The sequence below is a fragment of the Ambystoma mexicanum genome, chromosome 9 (genome assembly GCF_040938575.1).
Source record: "Ambystoma mexicanum isolate Mex_15411 chromosome 9, UKY_AmexF1_1, whole genome shotgun sequence".
Classification (NCBI taxonomy): domain Eukaryota; kingdom Metazoa; phylum Chordata; class Amphibia; order Caudata; family Ambystomatidae; genus Ambystoma; species Ambystoma mexicanum.
Genome location: NC_090931.1, coordinates 186,572,804 through 186,596,369, shown reverse-complemented (window position 1 = coordinate 186,596,369; position 23,566 = coordinate 186,572,804).

Below are 23,566 nucleotides of genomic sequence, written 5' to 3'. Positions count from 1 at the left end.
ACTGACTCCTTAAAGACACTCCAACTGTCTCAACGCTCAGTCTTAGATGGGATTATGGGCATGAACGATCAACTAGCAACTGGCAAAGCCAGCCATGCACCACATGCCAAGCATGAAAGAAATGATGGACCAGGGGGGACGATTCACAATCGAGCCACTGACCATAGGGGTGATGACCAAATGAGCAACGTACGAGGGCATAGCGGCCAAGGGCTCCCATGTCATGCATGACACCATGATACAGTCCTGGATTTTCATGTTTTGTGGGGCCATGCTTATAATCGGAAGAACAGAAATACCAGTCCAATCATTCAACAGGAAATGCCCGGATTGGCTCACTGTGCCACCCATGACGCTGGGCTACCTGGCAGCTATTCAAGGGAACCAAGGACCAGAGTGATGAAGGATTCAAAGAGCAAAGGACCAGAGGAGAGCAGCCTACGAAGGAATCAAAGACCAATTGGGTGACAGACCTAAAAAACATGGACCCAAAAGCCAACAATGCATTTTTATAAATCCCAATGAAGAGACACTAATTGTCAGAGAAATGCAACTTTAATCAATGCTTTTTGTTCTGACATGCCAAGCCTGTGTTCTCTCTATGCATGTTTGCATTATTGTTTTATGTTTCCTACTTTTAACACTTACAGTGTTTTAGGTCAGTGCCTGTTTTTTCAGCTAATTTGGATGGGGGGAGGCTTGTTTTGAAGGGTTATTCCGCTTACTTTTTCCATCCGACCTGAAAACACCGACCCTGATAGGTCTCTGACAGGACCCTTTTCAAAGGGAAGAGTCAGCTGTGGCAATCATGATTTGGTTCCTTGTTTTGTGGGCACGCTATGTCCTAGCCCGCCCCTCTACAGTGTGACTGTGAATTCGCCCTCTATTAAGTTCACTCACTACTTGGCAATCAATGGCGGATAGAAAGTGTAAGGACCCCGAAGCACATGGACATGTAGTTTAATGAGCCCAGGGCTCTTTTTGTAGTGGTGTCACTAGGGGTGGGCCAGAGGGGACACTTGCCCCCAATTTCATGATGCATACCCATCCCAAGAGAACACCCGGGCTGCAGTGAGCAGCAGGAAGAATGGCTCTCGAACCTTGTGGCACAGAGACTCTAATGTGTGCCCATTACAGATGTATACGAATTGACCTTTTCACAATTGATCGTAGGAGAATTGACCTTTTCACAATTGATTGTAAAATGAAGGTCAATTAAGACATATAAACGGGGGGAAACCACCCGCAACCCCCCACTCAATCCAAAAAACCCTGCAACCCCCTACCCAATCCCATTATATTATTTATTGCCCCAAACCCACCCCACACATATATAAAAGTAAAATAAAGGCAAAGGTCAATTGTGCAGTACGTCAATTAGGACCACTATTATTAGGTCAATTAGGACAAAAGGTCAATTGTAAAAGGTCAATTTAGGTAATACCCCCATATTACATCTAAACTGCTCCATGTGTTGATGCTACTGTGGCCTAGATGTTCCTGTATTCAGGTAGAAAAACTGACATTACAATCAATTTTTTTATCTACAGCGCTTCATGCCTGATGTGGTTATTACCAAGTTTAATGGTGCTCCATTTTTTAACCTCAGAAGGGCTGATCGGAAATGCCGAGATTTTTACTTGGAAAGAGCAGGCTGGCACATGTCACCGCTCAGCGTTTAACTTGCTCAGCTATCCGCTCACACTACAGTATGTTGTTTGATCAGCCGAGCATTTACTATGATATCTACCCACCACATTGTCCTGTCCTCTAGAGTTTTTTAATACAAAATGTAGCATTTATGCCAGCATGATTATAAGAAGCAGGAAAAGTCACATTCTTCCTGTTATTAGGTGTTACATTTTTAATAAGAAATGCCACCCCCAGAGTACTGGCATTACCGAACGCTGTTGATATACACATTTGAGGAGAATTAGTTGGTAAGATAGCTCAGCGCTGAGATCAATCATGGTCAACATATGCGTTCATGCTTCTGAGGTCGGCAAATGAGTATTCATTTCAGTTGGGTTATAAAAGCGTTAGATGTAAATCGCTTTGGTGCTGTATAAGTAACCGATTATTGATATAAATGCCTAAATGTTAGCATCAGTAATTCTAAACAAAAACTCAGAATTGGACCTCATTGCGAGTTTGGCGGTAATTCAGAGGTAAATCCACCAAATGACTGACAAAATCGATTACCATTACCGCCATGCGGTCCTGTGGGCTTACCAAAGGATTACGAGTGGCAGCATAAATCCCCAATTTTAGTGGAATAATAGTCAGTGGTAATTCTGTCGATTATTGGCCTTAGATTGGAGGATTTACCTCCAGCATGAGGCTGTTGATGGCACATCGTCTCCTGGGAAGGGGCGTATATAAAATATAAAAATATGTGTTGTGTTTTAGGAGTAAAGAACTTGTACAACGAAACTTGAACATAATAAGTGCGTAGAACTGTAATCTCCACCGAATTTTTCTATAAGAATGCGCCTACCACAATTGAACCTTAAGTTTGCCATAATCGATTGGTCCATAGACAGAGAAAAGAGAAAAATATCGATGAAAGAAGCTGCCAACAATGTATTGTTAAGAATTTGACATATATAACGCATGTGACTACTTTGTGTACGTTTAACTGATGCACTAGTTGCCCGTCGGCTTAAGGCCCTTTGGCCACATTGTTGTCCTTTGGTTTGAACCATTATAGAATCCTGCTGCGGTATTCTGTTCCAGATGTTTAGCATATAGACCAACGAAAGAAAACAATTTGTGTGACAAATGGTGATCATCTGCTGGTCTTCACAAGATTTTGCCTAAGAGCTTGATTTGTAATGTACTGAGCCATGTAACCCAGCTCATTCATGCTTGCAATGTGACCTAGCTAATATGAATCTTCACACACAATGTAGGTGCAGCTGATGTTCATGAACTCCATAGTATCACGGAGCATGATGGTTTGTTTGTTTTAAAAAACAACTGGAATAAACACTGGAATTTGGGTCCACACAGTATGTGCTCCCTAGCACTTTACATTAGTGTGGGCTAGCACATTCAAATAGGTCACCCCAGGCCCTCGTTCAGGTGACTGGAATGTATACACCATGCCAGGTGGGCCGCCAACTACCTGTGAATAGAACCAAGGGGCTTTGCAATTATTTCATCTTTTTGCCATAGGGATGGACTTTCACATGTCTAGCCTCCAACAGGTGTTTCATTGAACACCGTCGCACTAATATGGCCTGTGTTATTCAGCTACCCTTCACCCGTGGGTTGTGATGCACTGTCCGTTGCCATGACAACGGGCACCTGATTTAGGCTGCTGAATATCGCACATTTATTGGGTTGATTTATGTTACTCCTATAATTAGCTCTTATGAGGATTTTGACAGGCTTGACGACCTTTTCTAGTGGATTCATCTTTCGCCGTCAAGCGCTCACCATTCCAATATGGCCGACACTATTTATAGCGCTCGCTCTTGGCAACGGCGTCCTCATTGCTGGGATTCCGTGCCGTCGAGCGGAGCCTTCTTTTTGATTCATCTCGCGCTCCTTGAACCCGCTGTCTGTCCCTCCCAGTGCGCCACAACAGGTATGTGGCACAACTTCAATCTTATGACATAAACGCAGCATCTGCATAGCCATACCCTGATGCACTCGTGTTTCCATTTAGGGCACTTTTGCTTTTGGAATCCATCTAAGTCATTTGAAAGCACCTAATAAGTTCGCGCAGTGGCTACCGCAAGATTGGTAAGGCCTTTTCATCTTTTAACCCGCACAGTCCTGTGGCTCCTCCAAATTTAGGAACCATTAGAGATCCTTGGCAATCTGATAACGTTGCCTTGTCCATAATTTTTTGTTTAGGACACAATTGTGAACTTTTGCAGTTATCAACGCGCAGCGATCCAAACAAGACGTGTAAGCCCGCTTCAGACATTTTGCTGTAAATTACACATCAATGTGTTCCACCTTTTAACTAGGAGCAATTCTAGCTCCCTCGCATCCTAATGATGTTCCCCTGTTTTCATTACTTTGTATTCAGGACACTTCCTCTAAAGTAACACGCCTTCCCCCAGCGGATCAACAGCGATAGACGCCCAATGTGACACCTGCCCCTTGGCACATTCAGAATTGGGAACTTTATAGCTACGGTTTAATTCTTCATTCCCAGAGGTAAGTGATGTTTATCAGACATCCTGTGATTACTTCATCTTCCATGGGACTTCCTCTTACCACACCTCTTTACTCTTGCAGCACCTCTGTACATCGAGACTATACAGTCTTTTCCTGTCCTGACGAAGGCCCCAACATCAATAGGCTCATCAGAGCCCCCACACGGGGCCAAAACACCGGGTGTACACACCATCTCCCTCAAAGCACAGTGTTATCAACTTTGACTGTTGAATGCAAACGCATGTACTAGAGACTTGCTTTTTGATTTGTTCACTTGTTTCTGACCCCTGTCGCACCCCTTCTGGGAGCGCGACAGTAGCTCGTGTATTTTTGTCTACTGTTTTAGAATGTTTGAACAAGAATACTAACTTGTTCGTTGTCTTTTTGCCTTATGACACAAACAGTTGTTGTTTATGTTCCTTGTAAACGAATGATGTTCAGCATTATGTCGAAACTATAGAAACACATCAAAAACTATTTATAAAATGTTCTCTGTTTTTGAAAACCGAGGTGTCTGTTCTCTCTGTGCTTATCTGTACAGTTGATGCACGAATGCTCTAGATAAGCAGTAAGGGTAAAGCTCCTAATTAATTTTGGGCTGTCCCAACCCTTTCACTTGTGTTGTATAAACTAATTCCCTCCTGGGTAGAATAGGGTTGATCCCCCAGGAGCCCTCTTCTTAAACAGGTTATTAGGGAGGCATTGGCACAATCCACGCAATCCTCTTACTCAGCATGGTCAAAGTGGGTGGGCTGGTTTCTGGTTTGGGGGTATCAACCCCATTTCTGCCCCTTCAGTGGCGGCAGTGGATTTCCTGGTTTCCCTTTTATAGGAGCTAAGCTTATAGAGTTGTTAATCATTTTGGGTCTACAATCTCCGCTGGCCATATTTTGATTAAAGGGACTCGGTAGACAATTCTTTCTTGGGAATGAAGGCACTGCATTCCATTTGCATCAGGACTTGTCTAATTTTGGGATGTCAGGATGGTATTTCATTTGTTTCAGTCAAGGCAGGTCAACAATTTCATTACATTACAGCAGTTGTCAGCTAAGTTAACAATATTGTTAAGTCTTATTTCTATCAAGAGAGTTTCTGATGTTAAGGCTTTGGATGTGGACAACATGATTTACACTCCTAACTGAGTGGCCTTGGTTATCACAAATACAACTAAGTGTATGTTCCTGTTGGATCCTTATCCTTCTTTCCCAGAGGATCAGAAACTATGGGCCTCATTACAAGTACGGCACTGTGGGAAGGAATTGTAGTAATGCAGTGGTAACAGAGTGAGGCAGAAGAAATACCTCCATCAAAATGCTGAAGGTGATTACACCACCTTACCGTAAAACAAACTGCAAATCAGCAGAGTTTCCGCCAGTGGTAATTCCACTGCAATCCCCATGGAATCCTATGGACTCCGTAAATGAGGACTAACACCTCCATACCACCAATTGTAATCCAACAGTAATTCCACCAAATGGAGTGGCGGTATTGTTAATTCGGTTTGGCAGTCTTCTGGCGGATGTACCGCTGGAATACCGCCAAATTCATAATGAGGCCCAACGTGTGGTTCGTTATTTACCATGTTATGCTGATAAGGCTAGAGACTTTAGCCCTCTTTTTAGAAGGGTGCTTGTCATGATAACTCACAAAAATAAAGTCTTCTGTCCAGAATCCTGTTCTACCCCGAGCTCTGTCCTTACCACTACAAAAGAAAGCACTCAAATTCAACAAAGATATACTTCGGCTGTTTCCTGCAAAAAGGGTCTGTGGTTGGTCTCTCTTTATCAAAAAGGGTCTCCTTGCCAAAATGCACAGTACAGTCAAATATCCTGCATGTCTCTTCAGTCTTTTCTACCCTCCGCTATGATTGATCTCTCTCTCCGTTGCTGGGGAGTTTGTGACAGTATCTTGTCCGCCTCCTTTTCCCACTCGAGGACACTTTTCTCAAATGCCCACTGTGAGGTTTGCCTCAGTCTTCATCTCCACTCTGTGGTTCTCTGTATTTTACCCCATCCTGGGTTTTCTCCTTGTACGCCCACCCTGTGCAGTCTTGCTGCTCTACACACCTTAGGGCTTCTTAGCTCACTGCTTGCCTTAGGGTCTTAATCGGTTTAACCTGTATTGGGGTTTCATTGGGTTCACCCTGCCTCGGGGCTTCTCTGCTTTCACCCCGCCTTGGGGATGCTCCGATCTCACCGAGCCTTGGGGTTACATTGCTCTCACCCTGCTTTGGGGTTTCTCTGGTTTCACCCCATCATGGGGCTGATTCGATCTTACCCCACCTTGCGGCTTCTCTGCTCTCACCCCTCCTTGGGGCTTCTCTGGGTTCACTGTGCCCTGGGGCTCCTTGGATCTCAACCCGCCTGGTTTCTCTGGGTCCCGCCCACCTTGGGTCTGCGCGGTTCTTGCCCCACCTTGGGGTCCCATTGCTCTCGACCTGGCTTGGGGTTTCTCTGGGTCTCACCCCTCCGTGGGGTTTCGCTGGGTTCACCCCACCTTGGGGCTTCTCTGGGTTCACCTTGCCTTGGGGTTTCTCTGGTTTCACCCCATCTTGGGGCTGATTCGATCTTACCCCACCTTGCGGCTTCTCTGCTCTCACCCCTCCTTGGGGCTTCACTGGGTCTCACCCGGCCTTGTCTCTCTGGGTCCCGCCCACCTTGGGTCTGCTCGGTTCTTGCCCCACCTTGGGGTCGCATTGCTCTCGACCTGCCTTGGGGTTTCTCTGGGTCTCACCCCTCCGTGGAGTTTCGCGTGTTTCACCCTTCCTTGGGGCTTCTCTGGGTTCACCTTGCCTTTGGGTTTCTCTGGGTTCACCTTGCCTTGGGGTTTCTCTCTCGGGCCTTGCCGCCCTTCCCAGTTCCCTGGAGCCACTGCGTCCCTTGATCTTCCAGGCAGTGCTGCTCTGGAGGTTGGTGAAGTTGTCTGGTGTGGAGGCACTTGCATGACTTGTGAACCAGGCTCCCCGTCGGGCGCAGACTACTCTCGTTTCATGCTGCCTTCTGGTGGGACTTCTGCGTCTGCTTCCCTGTACACCCGTTACTTGCTGCTTGGGAGGCATTAGTTCTCCCGTGCTCCCGGCTCCTAGCTCGGCAGGTAATGTGAGGGTTCGGTGGACTGGCCACCCCTGGGCTCATCCCCTCTGGTGTACGCTCGCTCCACCCTGCCACACCTCCTATGAGGTTTTGACACTCTGCAGAGCTCCACTGGCCTCTCACCTCCTTCAGTTCTGATTGGCTCTTTATCTACCTGTCCTCCAGGGGGTTCTCATTCCCGGGGAGGACTGTGCATAGGGTCAGAAACCAAACCTGCCATTCTAACAGGAAGTTGTAAATTATCGTACAGTTTCACTCCCACGTGGTCAACAAAGTAATTAGAGTCTGGTGTTAAGGGAGGATAACTGATATCCTGTTCTGGTGAGTTCTTGTCCTAAAAGGGGGGGTCACACCCAGTGGGATCCTGCTTGACCTGTTCCCTAGATGGGGTGCTAAGTGTAATGGGCTCCCCTCCCTATACCCAAAGGGGGTGGGGTGTCACAGGGTTTAGATTCTAGAAAGAGAACCAGGCGTAGGTATTATCCCTCCCACCCACCCTTGACTTTATTCTTTTTCTTGCAGTGATTGTCTAATGAAGAGGAATGTGGCGGTCCAACGTTATGGTGGATGACCTCCAGAAGTAATCCTTGAATTAATGTATCGGATGTACTGCTTTCCTGTTTTAAGCAGTATTTTGAATATGTGGAATTTACTTACGGCTGTGAAAGAAAATGAAGGAATAAGTCTAGAGGGTGTATGGTCTCGGACTGTGACTGACTGGTGGTTGGGGGGGGCACCATCTTGTCTACCATTTTGGATAGGGTTATTGGAACGCTTTTTTTAGGAATTCATAAAAATGTTATTTACAAAATGTAAAACGTATTTCATTTCTGCTGGTTAAAGTAAATAATAATTACGTGACTCTGTGTCTTTTAATAGGATCTGAAAGATTTGGGAAAAAGAAAGCGATACAAATGCATTCTGGCCATACATCAGTGCCTACATTACCATGCATCTAGCTTATGTTACCACAAGGGGGCGTGCGTGCGACACATTATACAATTCTTAAATAACTACCATGTGCAATGTATACATGTTTAGAGATGTGCAGCGTTTGATCCGGCAGCAGAGATGTCCACCTCACTGAGCCGGAAGCTGCGCGTAAACCCTGAACACTGTTGCCAAGTCCGCGCATTAAAAGTCACTTTGAGCGTGTTTTTGCCCAAAGTCGCGTATAATATGTGTCGGTCGCTGGTCACAGATGTTGTCTGCTTATGTCAACACATGTGCATGTTTAATTGGGCTGCTTGACTGTGCAGCTAAACCCATTGCATTCCATGGCTACACAGTTCACCCTGGACTGGGCGTTGGGTAGCACGCCCTTCTTTTAGGAATTTGGCACTGTAATGGGACATTTCCACCTAAAAGACCTCTCAAAGGTTGCTACCTAGCAAATAGGCGTCCACTTACAAGACATTTAGAGTAACACAATCAAGCTCCATTTTAAAGGTTAGTAATGAGGTCTACTATTTTGACATTCAAAACATTGATTGCTTTATATGGATAGTGAAATGTCTCCCAGGCTGGGAGTTTGTGACAAACGTAATCTTTATCCAAATGACATTGCTATACAACTTTTAGTGGCTTTTAAAATGATTAAAGTACAGTGGGGTAGAAAGAAGGACTTTTTTTCAGGCTTGAATTATTTTGCATTCTGAGACTTCGAGTTCTGATATGGAAAATAAAGATACAACAATATTATTTTGACTTAACACATGTCTCTTATATGTACATATTGTATGGTTACTTTAATATGTGATGTGTGTATTTCATAAGTAAACTCTATTGGAGCTCCAACGTTTCCCATGATCATGCATGAGAAGGCTACCGAGCCCTAGTTTTACCCAGGGACGTCATTTAGGGGTCGCAACTGCGACCACTGAGGTCTCCCTTGCTGCCCCTGTGATCTCCTTGCTACCCTTAACAAAAAAAGGTTTTACAAACATTTTTTTTTTAATGCCAGCTCCTGTGCTGTGGCTAGCGCCATGTGGCTCTGCTTCTGGAGTGGATGGGTTTCGTGTTCAGGCCTCTTAAAAAAAAAAGAAAGAACAGGGGGTCCACAAGTCTAACACTTTTCGCAGTGACCACATATAAGAAAGAATAGGAATACCAAATAATGTGTCTTTCTGGAATTCTATACAATAATTGATAGACTCATGAAAGGTTTATTTCAGGCACACTTCAGGGTGTGAGTCACTGATTTAGTCTGTTCTTAAACACCTCAACTCAGCCTTTCATCCTTCTGAGGTCGATAAATGAGTACCAAAACAGGTTAGGTGATATTGTATGTATATTTTATATATATAAAGCGCTTAAGTGCTATATAATAACACATCATTATCATTTGGCCATGGACGTCTGCTTGCATTCACAGCAATTTGGTAATATGGGCCTATACACACTGATCTAAACGATACATATTGTGATCCATTCTTGTAGTGATATTGTAACCACATTTTTCGTAGTGTACTTAGGAACAATGATATGTGATGCCACTTCCTGTTTTGTCAAGGGGTGAAAGGTCATGTTCCATCGCTTCCCGCGATATCACTTTGGGGTGGGGTCAAATTACATTATTTCCTGTGATGTCATCAGAGGTCAAGGGTCGTGTGATGTCACTTCCGCTACCCCTAGCAATTTGATGAAATGACGTCCCTGGTTTTACCTTTGAATTCTGGGACTTGTAGTTTGTCTTTCCCATTAGAAATGTAGGAAATGTGCAAATCCCGGATTTCCACACAAAAACAGGACTGGGTGGCCTTCTCCCGCATGGCCACAGGAAACTGGAGAGCCCTGCTCTATAAGAAAGCAATATTGGAGGCACTGAAATCTAAAATGTAAATATTTGTACCAAGTGAAAGTTGTATAGTATATGTTCAAGTACCTAAACGGTACAGTGTGTTACATTACCAGCTTGACTGCTTAACCATAGGGTATGATCCTGGGCAAAGAATGTGATCTATTCTAGCATAGAGGACTGACCTCAGCAGAGCCAACATTCAGTTCCTCCCCTGTGGCTGCTAGTGGCCAAAGTTGTGTGGGCCACCCCGAGTGCTGCCCCACAGGAGAATGAGTGGAACGCTTTGTTATGTCCTGTAATGCTAGGTTATTGAGTCTTGTATAGCACACAGTGTGCCATTTTCACAGTTTCTTTGTGTTGCAGAATATAAAAGGTGGGTAGGGGGCTAAAGTAGGAGCAGGGAAAGGTTCCTTTGTTGCAATGTTAATGTTTGCATGATCTGAAAAGATTTGTGGTGTGTAAGTTTCATATATTTTGTGAGTTGTTTGGGGCAGTGGTTAATGTGCACTCCAGGTTGGTAATGTAAATTGGTTGTGTGATTGTGGTGTCTCATGGAGTGATGTTTAAGGAGTGTGGAGAGTTGTGTCGGTGTATCTGTGCTGAGTTAGTGTGCTTTTAGGGAAATTTAGAGTAGACACGTCTTCGAAGAGCTGTGCGTTCCATTGTGCAACATGTGTTGTTTTGGTGGGGGAGTTGTGTGGAGATGTGTGGTTGGGTTAGGTTGGTATACAGAATGATTTTCAGGTGGTTACTCTTACCATATCTTGCTCGGCAGACCACTATGCCGGCAAAGATGTAGGGTCCATGGTTTCTAGTTAGTTTACTGGGTCCTCTCGTCTGACTCCCCACTGACTCCTTAAAGACACTCCAACTGTCTCAACGCTCAGTCTTAGATGGGATTATGGGCATGAACGATCAACTAGCAACTGGCAAAGCCAGCCATGCACCACATGCCAAGCATGAAAGAAATGATGGACCAGGGGGGACGATTCACAATCGAGCCACTGACCATAGGGGTGATGACCAAATGAGCAACGTACGAGGGCATAGCGGCCAAGGGCTCCCATGTCATGCATGACACCATGATACAGTCCTGGATTTTCATGTTTTGTGGGGCCATGCTTATAATCGGAAGAACAGAAATACCAGTCCAATCATTCAACAGGAAATGCCCGGATTGGCTCACTGTGCCACCCATGACGCTGGGCTACCTGGCAGCTATTCAAGGGAACCAAGGACCAGAGTGATGAAGGATTCAAAGAGCAAAGGACCAGAGGAGAGCAGCCTACGAAGGAATCAAAGACCAATTGGGTGACAGACCTAAAAAACATGGACCCAAAAGCCAACAATGCATTTTTATAAATCCCAATGAAGAGACACTAATTGTCAGAGAAATGCAACTTTAATCAATGCTTTTTGTTCTGACATGCCAAGCCTGTGTTCTCTCTATGCATGTTTGCATTATTGTTTTATGTTTCCTACTTTTAACACTTACAGTGTTTTAGGTCAGTGCCTGTTTTTTCAGCTAATTTGGATGGGGGGAGGCTTGTTTTGAAGGGTTATTCCGCTTACTTTTTCCATCCGACCTGAAAACACCGACCCTGATAGGTCTCTGACAGGACCCTTTTCAAAGGGAAGAGTCAGCTGTGGCAATCATGATTTGGTTCCTTGTTTTGTGGGCACGCTATGTCCTAGCCCGCCCCTCTACAGTGTGACTGTGAATTCGCCCTCTATTAAGTTCACTCACTACTTGGCAATCAATGGCGGATAGAAAGTGTAAGGACCCCGAAGCACATGGACATGTAGTTTAATGAGCCCAGGGCTCTTTTTGTAGTGGTGTCACTAGGGGTGGGCCAGAGGGGACACTTGCCCCCAATTTCATGATGCATACCCATCCCAAGAGAACACCCGGGCTGCAGTGAGCAGCAGGAAGAATGGCTCTCGAACCTTGTGGCACAGAGACTCTAATGTGTGCCCATTACAGATGTATACGAATTGACCTTTTCACAATTGATCGTAGGAGAATTGACCTTTTCACAATTGATTGTAAAATGAAGGTCAATTAAGACATATAAACGGGGGGAAACCACCCGCAACCCCCCACTCAATCCAAAAAACCCTGCAACCCCCTACCCAATCCCATTATATTATTTATTGCCCCAAACCCACCCCACACATATATAAAAGTAAAATAAAGGCAAAGGTCAATTGTGCAGTACGTCAATTAGGACCACTATTATTAGGTCAATTAGGACAAAAGGTCAATTGTAAAAGGTCAATTTAGGTAATACCCCCATATTACATCTAAACTGCTCCATGTGTTGATGCTACTGTGGCCTAGATGTTCCTGTATTCAGGTAGAAAAACTGACATTACAATCAATTTTTTATCTACAGCGCTTCATGCCTGATGTGGTTATTACCAAGTTTAATGGTGCTCCATTTTTTAACCTCAGAAGGGCTGATCGGAAATGCCGAGATTTTTACTTGGAAAGAGCAGGCTGGCACATGTCACCGCTCAGCGTTTAACTTGCTCAGCTATCCGCTCACACTACAGTATGTTGTTTGATCAGCCGAGCATTTACTATGATATCTACCCACCACATTGTCCTGTCCTCTAGAGTTTTTTAATACAAAATGTAGCATTTATGCCAGCATGATTATAAGAAGCAGGAAAAGTCACATTCTTCCTGTTATTAGGTGTTAAATTTTTAATAAGAAATGCCACCCCCAGAGTACTGGCATTACCGAACGCTGTTGATATACACATTTGAGGAGAATTAGTTGGTAAGATAGCTCAGCGCTGAGATCAATCATGGTCAACATATGCGTTCATGCTTCTGAGGTCGGCAAATGAGTATTCATTTCAGTTGGGTTATAAAAGCGTTAGATGTAAATCGCTTTGGTGCTGTATAAGTAACCGATTATTGATATAAATGCCTAAATGTTAGCATCAGTAATTCTAAACAAAAACTCAGAATTGGACCTCATTGCGAGTTTGGCGGTAATTCAGAGGTAAATCCACCAAATGACTGACAAAATCGATTACCATTACCGCCATGCGGTCCTGTGGGCTTACCAAAGGATTACGAGTGGCAGCATAAATCCCCAATTTTAGTGGAATAATAGTCAGTGGTAATTCTGTCGATTATTGGCCTTAGATTGGAGGATTTACCTCCAGCATGAGGCTGTTGATGGCACATCGTCTCCTGGGAAGGGGCGTATATAAAATATAAAAATATGTGTTGTGTTTTAGGAGTAAAGAACTTGTACAACGAAACTTGAACATAATAAGTGCGTAGAACTGTAATCTCCACCGAATTTTTCTATAAGAATGCGCCTACCACAATTGAACCTTAAGTTTGCCATAATCGATTGGTCCATAGACAGAGAAAAGAGAAAAATATCGATGAAAGAAGCTGCCAACAATGTATTGTTAAGAATTTGACATATATAACGCATGTGACTACTTTGTGTACGTTTAACTGATGCACTAGTTGCCCGTCGGCTTAAGGCCCTTTGGCCACATTGTTGTCCTTTGGTTTGAACCATTATAGAATCCTGCTGCGGTATTCTGTTCCAGATGTTTAGCATATAGACCAACGAAAGAAAACAATTTGTGTGACAAATGGTGATCATCTGCTGGTCTTCACAAGATTTTGCCTAAGAGCTTGATTTGTAATGTACTGAGCCATGTAACCCAGCTCATTCATGCTTGCAATGTGACCTAGCTAATATGAATCTTCACACACAATGTAGGTGCAGCTGATGTTCATGAACTCCATAGTATCACGGAGCATGATGGTTTGTTTGTTTTAAAAAACAACTGGAATAAACACTGGAATTTGGGTCCACACAGTATGTGCTCCCTAGCACTTTACATTAGTGTGGGCTAGCACATTCAAATAGGTCACCCCAGGCCCTCGTTCAGGTGACTGGAATGTATACACCATGCCAGGTGGGCCGCCAACTACCTGTGAATAGAACCAAGGGGCTTTGCAATTATTTCATCTTTTTGCCATAGGGATGGACTTTCACATGTCTAGCCTCCAACAGGTGTTTCATTGAACACCGTCGCACTAATATGGCCTGTGTTATTCAGCTACCCTTCACCCGTGGGTTGTGATGCACTGTCCGTTGCCATGACAACGGGCACCTGATTTAGGCTGCTGAATATCGCACATTTATTGGGTTGATTTATGTTACTCCTATAATTAGCTCTTATGAGGATTTTGACAGGCTTGACGACCTTTTCTAGTGGATTCATCTTTCGCCGTCAAGCGCTCACCATTCCAATATGGCCGACACTATTTATAGCGCTCGCTCTTGGCAACGGCGTCCTCATTGCTGGGATTCCGTGCCGTCGAGCGGAGCCTTCTTTTTGATTCATCTCGCGCTCCTTGAACCCGCTGTCTGTCCCTCCCAGTGCGCCACAACAGGTATGTGGCACAACTTCAATCTTATGACATAAACGCAGCATCTGCATAGCCATACCCTGATGCACTCGTGTTTCCATTTAGGGCACTTTTGCTTTTGGAATCCATCTAAGTCATTTGAAAGCACCTAATAAGTTCGCGCAGTGGCTACCGCAAGATTGGTAAGGCCTTTTCATCTTTTAACCCGCACAGTCCTGTGGCTCCTCCAAATTTAGGAACCATTAGAGATCCTTGGCAATCTGATAACGTTGCCTTGTCCATAATTTTTTGTTTAGGACACAATTGTGAACTTTTGCAGTTATCAACGCGCAGCGATCCAAACAAGACGTGTAAGCCCGCTTCAGACATTTTGCTGTAAATTACACATCAATGTGTTCCACCTTTTAACTAGGAGCAATTCTAGCTCCCTCGCATCCTAATGATGTTCCCCTGTTTTCATTACTTTGTATTCAGGACACTTCCTCTAAAGTAACACGCCTTCCCCCAGCGGATCAACAGCGATAGACGCCCAATGTGACACCTGCCCCTTGGCACATTCAGAATTGGGAACTTTATAGCTACGGTTTAATTCTTCATTCCCAGAGGTAAGTGATGTTTATCAGACATCCTGTGATTACTTCATCTTCCATGGGACTTCCTCTTACCACACCTCTTTACTCTTGCAGCACCTCTGTACATCGAGACTATACAGTCTTTTCCTGTCCTGACGAAGGCCCCAACATCAATAGGCTCATCAGAGCCCCCACACGGGGCCAAAACACCGGGTGTACACACCATCTCCCTCAAAGCACAGTGTTATCAACTTTGACTGTTGAATGCAAACGCATGTACTAGAGACTTGCTTTTTGATTTGTTCACTTGTTTCTGACCCCTGTCGCACCCCTTCTGGGAGCGCGACAGTAGCTCGTGTATTTTTGTCTACTGTTTTAGAATGTTTGAACAAGAATACTAACTTGTTCGTTGTCTTTTTGCCTTATGACACAAACAGTTGTTGTTTATGTTCCTTGTAAACGAATGATGTTCAGCATTATGTCGAAACTATAGAAACACATCAAAAACTATTTATAAAATGTTCTCTGTTTTTGAAAACCGAGGTGTCTGTTCTCTCTGTGCTTATCTGTACAGTTGATGCACGAATGCTCTAGATAAGCAGTAAGGGTAAAGCTCCTAATTAATTTTGGGCTGTCCCAACCCTTTCACTTGTGTTGTATAAACTAATTCCCTCCTGGGTAGAATAGGGTTGATCCCCCAGGAGCCCTCTTCTTAAACAGGTTATTAGGGAGGCATTGGCACAATCCACGCAATCCTCTTACTCAGCATGGTCAAAGTGGGTGGGCTGGTTTCTGGTTTGGGGGTATCAACCCCATTTCTGCCCCTTCAGTGGCGGCAGTGGATTTCCTGGTTTCCCTTTTATAGGAGCTAAGCTTATAGAGTTGTTAATCATTTTGGGTCTACAATCTCCGCTGGCCATATTTTGATTAAAGGGACTCGGTAGACAATTCTTTCTTGGGAATGAAGGCACTGCATTCCATTTGCATCAGGACTTGTCTAATTTTGGGATGTCAGGATGGTATTTCATTTGTTTCAGTCAAGGCAGGTCAACAATTTCATTACATTACAGCAGTTGTCAGCTAAGTTAACAATATTGTTAAGTCTTATTTCTATCAAGAGAGTTTCTGATGTTAAGGCTTTGGATGTGGACAACATGATTTACACTCCTAACTGAGTGGCCTTGGTTATCACAAATACAACTAAGTGTATGTTCCTGTTGGATCCTTATCCTTCTTTCCCAGAGGATCAGAAACTATGGGCCTCATTACAAGTACGGCACTGTGGGAAGGAATTGTAGTAATGCAGTGGTAACAGAGTGAGGCAGAAGAAATACCTCCATCAAAATGCTGAAGGTGATTACACCACCTTACCGTAAAACAAACTGCAAATCAGCAGAGTTTCCGCCAGTGGTAATTCCACTGCAATCCCCATGGAATCCTATGGACTCCGTAAATGAGGACTAACACCTCCATACCACCAATTGTAATCCAACAGTAATTCCACCAAATGGAGTGGCGGTATTGTTAATTCGGTTTGGCAGTCTTCTGGCGGATGTACCGCTGGAATACCGCCAAATTCATAATGAGGCCCAACGTGTGGTTCGTTATTTACCATGTTATGCTGATAAGGCTAGAGACTTTAGCCCTCTTTTTAGAAGGGTGCTTGTCATGATAACTCACAAAAATAAAGTCTTCTGTCCAGAATCCTGTTCTACCCCGAGCTCTGTCCTTACCACTACAAAAGAAAGCACTCAAATTCAACAAAGATATACTTCGGCTGTTTCCTGCAAAAAGGGTCTGTGGTTGGTCTCTCTTTATCAAAAAGGGTCTCCTTGCCAAAATGCACAGTACAGTCAAATATCCTGCATGTCTCTTCAGTCTTTTCTACCCTCCGCTATGATTGATCTCTCTCTCCGTTGCTGGGGAGTTTGTGACAGTATCTTGTCCGCCTCCTTTTCCCACTCGAGGACACTTTTCTCAAATGCCCACTGTGAGGTTTGCCTCAGTCTTCATCTCCACTCTGTGGTTCTCTGTATTTTACCCCATCCTGGGTTTTCTCCTTGTACGCCCACCCTGTGCAGTCTTGCTGCTCTACACACCTTAGGGCTTCTTAGCTCACTGCTTGCCTTAGGGTCTTAATCGGTTTAACCTGTATTGGGGTTTCATTGGGTTCACCCTGCCTCGGGGCTTCTCTGCTTTCACCCCGCCTTGGGGATGCTCCGATCTCACCGAGCCTTGGGGTTACATTGCTCTCACCCTGCTTTGGGGTTTCTCTGGTTTCACCCCATCATGGGGCTGATTCGATCTTACCCCACCTTGCGGCTTCTCTGCTCTCACCCCTCCTTGGGGCTTCTCTGGGTTCACTGTGCCCTGGGGCTCCTTGGATCTCAACCCGCCTGGTTTCTCTGGGTCCCGCCCACCTTGGGTCTGCGCGGTTCTTGCCCCACCTTGGGGTCCCATTGCTCTCGACCTGGCTTGGGGTTTCTCTGGGTCTCACCCCTCCGTGGGGTTTCGCTGGGTTCACCCCACCTTGGGGCTTCTCTGGGTTCACCTTGCCTTGGGGTTTCTCTGGTTTCACCCCATCTTGGGGCTGATTCGATCTTACCCCACCTTGCGGCTTCTCTGCTCTCACCCCTCCTTGGGGCTTCACTGGGTCTCACCCGGCCTTGTCTCTCTGGGTCCCGCCCACCTTGGGTCTGCTCGGTTCTTGCCCCACCTTGGGGTCGCATTGCTCTCGACCTGCCTTGGGGTTTCTCTGGGTCTCACCCCTCCGTGGAGTTTCGCGTGTTTCACCCTTCCTTGGGGCTTCTCTGGGTTCACCTTGCCTTTGGGTTTCTCTGGGTTCACCTTGCCTTGGGGTTTCTCTCTCGGGCCTTGCCGCCCTTCCCAGTTCCCTGGAGCCACTGCGTCCCTTGATCTTCCAGGCAGTGCTGCTCTGGAGGTTGGTGAAGTTGTCTGGTGTGGAGGCACTTGCATGACTTGTGAACCAGGCTCCCCGTCGGGCGCAGACTACTCTCGTTTCATGCTGCCTTCTGGTGGGACTTCTGCGTCTGCTTCCCTGTACACCCGTTACTTGCTCCTTGGCAGGCATTAGTTCTCCCGTGCTCCCGGCTCCTAGCTCGGCAGGTAATGTGAGGGTTCGGTGGACTGGCCACCCCTGGGCTCATCCCCTCTGGTGTACGCTCGCTCCATCCTGCCACACCTCCTATGAGGTTTTGACACTCTGCAGAGCTCCACTGGCCTCTCACCTCCTTCAGTTCTGATTGGCTCTTTATCTACCTGTCCTCCAGGGGGTTCTCATTCCCGGGGAGGACTGTGCATAGGGTCAGAAACCAAACCAGCCATTCTAACAGGAAGTTGTAAATTATCGTACAGTTTCACTCCCACGTGGTCAACAAAGTAATTAGAGTCTGGTGTTAAGGGAGGATAACTGATATCCTGTTCTGGGGAGATCTTGCCCTAAAAGGGGGTGGGGGATCACACCCAGTGGGATCCTGCTTGACCTTTTCCCTAGATGGGGTGCTAAGTGTAATGGGCTCCCCTCCCTATACCCAAAGGGGGTGGGGTGTCACAGGGTTTAGATTCTAGTAAGAGACAAAGGCGTAGGTATTATCCCTCCCACTCACCCTTGAGTTTATTCTTTTTCTTGCAGTGATTGTCTAATGAAGAGGAATGTGGCGGTCCAACGTTATGGTGGATGACCTCCAGAAGTAATCCTTGAATTGATGTATCGGATGTACTGCTTTCCTGTTTTAAGCAGCATTTTGAATATGTGGAATTTACTTACAGCTGCGAAAGAAAATGAAGGAATAAGTCTAGAGGGTGTATGGTCTCCGACTGTGACTGACTGGTGGTTGGGGGCACGATCTTGTCTACCATTTTGGATAGGGTTATTGGAACGCTTTTTTTTAGGAATTCATATAAATGTTATTTACAAAATGTAAAACGTATTTCATTTCTGCTGGTTAAAGTAAATAATAATTACGTGACTCTGTGTCTTTTAATAGGATCTGAAAAATTTGGGAAAAAGAAAGCGATACAAATGCATTCTGGCCATACATCAGTGCCTACATTACCATGCATCTAGCTTATGTTACCACAAGGGGGCGTGTGTGCGACACATTATACAATTCTTAAATAACTACCATGTGCAATGTGTACATGTTTAGAGATGTGCAGGTTTGATCCGGCAGCAGAGATGTCCACCTCACTGAGCCGGAAGCTGCGCGTAAACCCTGAACACTGTTGCCAAGTCCGCGCATTAAAAGTCACTTTGAGCGTGTTTTTGCCCAAAGTCTCGTATAATATGTGTCGGTCGCTGGTCACAGATGTTGTCTGCTTATGTCAACACATGTGCATGTTTAATTGGGCTGCTTGACTGTGCAGCTAAACCCATTGCATTCCATGGCTACACAGTGCACCCTGGACTAGGCGTTGGGTAGCACGCCCTTCTTTTAGGAATTTGGCACTGTAATGGGACATTTCCACCTAAAAGACCTCTCAAAGGTTGCTACCTAGCAAATAGGCGTCCACTTACAAGACATTTAGAGTAATACAATCAAGCTCCATTTTAAAGGTTAGTAATGAGGTCTACTATTTTGACATTCAAAACATTGATTGCTTTATATGGATAGTAAAATGTCTCCCAAGCTGGGAGTTTGTGACAAACGTAATCTTTATCCAAATGACATTGCTATACAACTTTTAGTGGCTTTTAAAATGATTAAAGTACAGTGGGGTAGAAAGAAGGACTTTTTTTCAGGCTTGCATTATTTTGCATTCTGAGACATCGAGTTTTGATTTGGAAAATAAAGATACAACAATATTATTTTGACTTAACACGTCTCTTATATGTACATATTGTATGGTTACTTTAATATGTGATGTGTGTATTTCATAAGTTAACTCTATTGGAGCTCCAACGTTTCCCATGATCATGCATGAGAAGGCCACCGAGCCCCAGCTGACCTCAGCAGAGCCGACATTCAGTTCCTCCCCTGTTGCTGCTAGTGGCCAAAGTTGTGTGGGCCACCCCGAGTGCTGCCCCACAGGAGAATGAGTGGAATGCTTTGTTATGTCCTGTAATGCTAGGTTATTGAGTCTTGTAAAGCACACAGTGTGCCATTTTCACAGTTTCTTTGTGTTGCAGAATATAAAAGGTGCGAAGGGGGCTAAAGTAGGAGCAGGGAAAGGTTCCTTTTTTGCAATGTTAATGTTTGCATGATCTGAAAAGATTTGTGGTGTGTAAGTTTCATATATTTTGTAAGTTGTTTGGGGCAGTGGTTAATGTGCACTCCAGGTTGGTAATGTAAATTGGTTGTGTGATTGTGGTGTCTCACGGAGTGGTGTTTAAGGAGTGTGGAGCGTTGTGTCGGTGTATCTGTGCTGAGTTAGTGTGCTTTTTAGGGAAATTTAGAGTAGACACGTCTTCGAAGTGCTGTGCGTTCCATTGTGCAACATGTGTTGTTTTGGTGGGGGAGTTGTGTGGAGATGTGTGGTGAGTTAGGTTGGTATACAGAATGATTTTCAGGTGGATACTCTTACCATATCTTGCTTGGCAGACCACTATGCCGGCAAAGATGTAGGGCCCATGGTTTCTAGTTAGTTTTCTGAGTCCTCTCGTCTGACTGCCCACTGACTCCTTAAAGACACTTCTACTGTCTCACCGCTCAGTCTTAGATGGGACTATGGACAGGAACGATCAACTAGCAACTGGCAAAGCCAGCCATGCACCACATGCCAAGCACGAAAGAAATGATGGACCAGGGGGGACGATTCACAATCGAGCCACTGACCATAGGGGTGATGACCAAATGAGCAACGTACGAGGGCATAGCAGCCAAGTGATCCCATGTCATGCATGACACCATGATACAGTCCTGGATTTTCATGTTTTGTGGGGCCATGCTTACAATCGGAAGAACGAAAATACCAGTGCAAACATTCAACAGGAAATGCCCGGACTGGCTCGCTGTGCCACCCACGACGCTTGGCTACCTGGCAGCTATTCAAGGGAGCCAAGGACCAGAGTGATGAAGGATTCAAGGAGCAAATGACCAGAGGAGAGCAGCCTACAAAGGAATCAAAGACCAGTTGGGCGACAGACCTAAAAGGACATGGACCCAAAAAGCCAACAATGCATTTTTATAAATCCCAATGAAGAGACACTAATTGTCAGAGAAATGCAACTTTAATCAATGCTTTTTGTTCTGGCATGCTAAGCCTGTGTTCTCTCTATGCATGTTTGCATTATTGTGTTATGTTTCCTACTTTTAAGACTTATACAGAGTGTTTTAGGTGAGTGCCTGTTTTTTCAGCTAATTTGGATGGGAGTCGGCTTGTTTTGATAGGTCTCCGACTGGACCCTTTTCAAAGGGAAGAGTCAGCTGTGGCAATCATGATTCGGTTCCTTGTTTTGTGGGCACGCTCTGTCCTTGCCCACCCTTCTACAGTGTGACTGTGAATTCGCCCTCTATTAGGTTCACTCACTACTTGGCAATCAATGGCGGATAGAAAGTGTAAGGACCCTGAAGCACATGGACATGTAGTTTAATGAGCCCAGGGCTCTTTTTGTAGTGGTGTTACTAGGGGTGGGCCAGAGGGGACACTTGCCCCCAATTTCATGATGCATACCCATCCCAAGAGAACACCCGGGCTGCAGTGAGCATCAGGAAGAATGGCTCTCGAACCTTGTGGCACAGAGACTCTAATGTGTGCCCATTACAGATGTATACGAATTGACCTTTTCACAATTGATCGCAGGAGAATTGACCTTTTCACAATTAATTGTAAAATGAAGGTCAATTAGGACATATAAACGGGGGGAAACCTCCCGCAACCCCCCACTCAATCCAAAAAACCCTTCAACCCCCTACCCAATCCCATTATATTATTTATTGCCCCAAACCCACCCCACACATATATAAAAGTAAAATAAAGGCAAAGGTCTATTGTGCAGAACGTCAATTAGGACCACTATTATTAGGTCAATTATGACCAAAAAAGGTAAATTTGGGTAATACCCCCATATTACATCTAATGGGAGCTGCAGCATGACCTTTCTGTCACAATTCCCACGGCCAGAAGCCTGCCTCATTTCACATTTGTTTTGGCATTTGCAAAAGTACAGAGGGAATGTAGGGTTTGTCCAGATAGTGCAGGCAGACTGGATGACCCAGATCTGGAGCAATGTAATTTTTTAATGTTTCTGTGGCCTATAATTTTCTGCAGGCCAAACTGCTCCATTTGTTGATGCTACTGTGGCCTGGATGCTCCTGTATTCAGGTAGAATAACTGACATTACAATCACATTTTTATCTACAGCGCTTCATGCCTGACTCCTCCTACTATTAAGCACTTTAAAAATAGATGTGGTTATGGCCAAGTTTAATGGTGCTCCATTTTTTAACCTCAGAAGGGTGAAGGGCTGATTCGGGCCTACCTGGATTTGAACTTGGAAAGAGCAGGCTGGCACATGTCACAGCTCAGCGTTTAACTTGCTCAGCTATCCGCTCACACTACAGTATGTTGTTTGATCAGCCGAGCATTTACTATATCTACCCACCACATTTTCCAGTCCTTTTTTAATACAAAATGTAGCATTTATGTCAGCATGTTTATAAGAAGTGGGAACAGTAACATTCTTCCCGTTTCTAAGCATTGAAATATTAGGTGTTACATTATTAATATGAAATGCCACCCCCAGAGTCCTGACATTACCAAAAGCTGTTGGTATACACATTTGAGGAGAAATAGCTGGTAAGATAGCTCAGTGCTGAGATCAATAAAGGTCAACTTAGGCTTTCATGCTCCTGAGTATTCATTTCAGTTGGGTTATAAAAGCGTCAGGTGCTGTATAAGTAACAGATTAATATTAATGCCTAAATGTTAGCATCAGTAATACTAAGCAAAGGCTCAAAATTGGGCCTCATTACGAGTTTGGCAATAATTCAGAGGTGAATTCACCAAATTATTGACAAAATGGATTACCGTTACTGCCACTCGGTCCCATGGCCTTACCACAGGATGATGAGTGGCAGCGCGCCAGCATAAATCCCCATTGTTGGAGTCCGTAGGACTTCGTGGGCAATTTTTGTGGAATAACAGTGAGCGGTAATTCTGTCAATTCTTGGCCTTAAATTGGAGGATTTCACAGGGCATGGTTAGGTTTCCTGGTGACAGCATGCATGTTAAAGGCTCATTGGGATTCCCACATCATGGTACACGATTTAAGCATTCTTTCTGCAGGTTTAGGAGCAGGGATCTGTAGTATGTTGCAGCCGGAGTGGGGTATGAGTCTTGCTGTAGAGGGCAGGGTTTGGAAGTATGATATTTTGTTTTCCTTAATATGGCGATCAGAAAGCCTTTGTCTCCCCAGGGCAAGATTGAGGCTTGGTTTTATAGCAGTGATTGGCTGAGCTGAATGTGAGGTAGTATGGAATGTCTGAGAGAATTCTAAGCTGCCTTTCATTCTAGTTTCCCAAGAGGCAGGTCGCAGTTTCATTAGTTCTGTAAA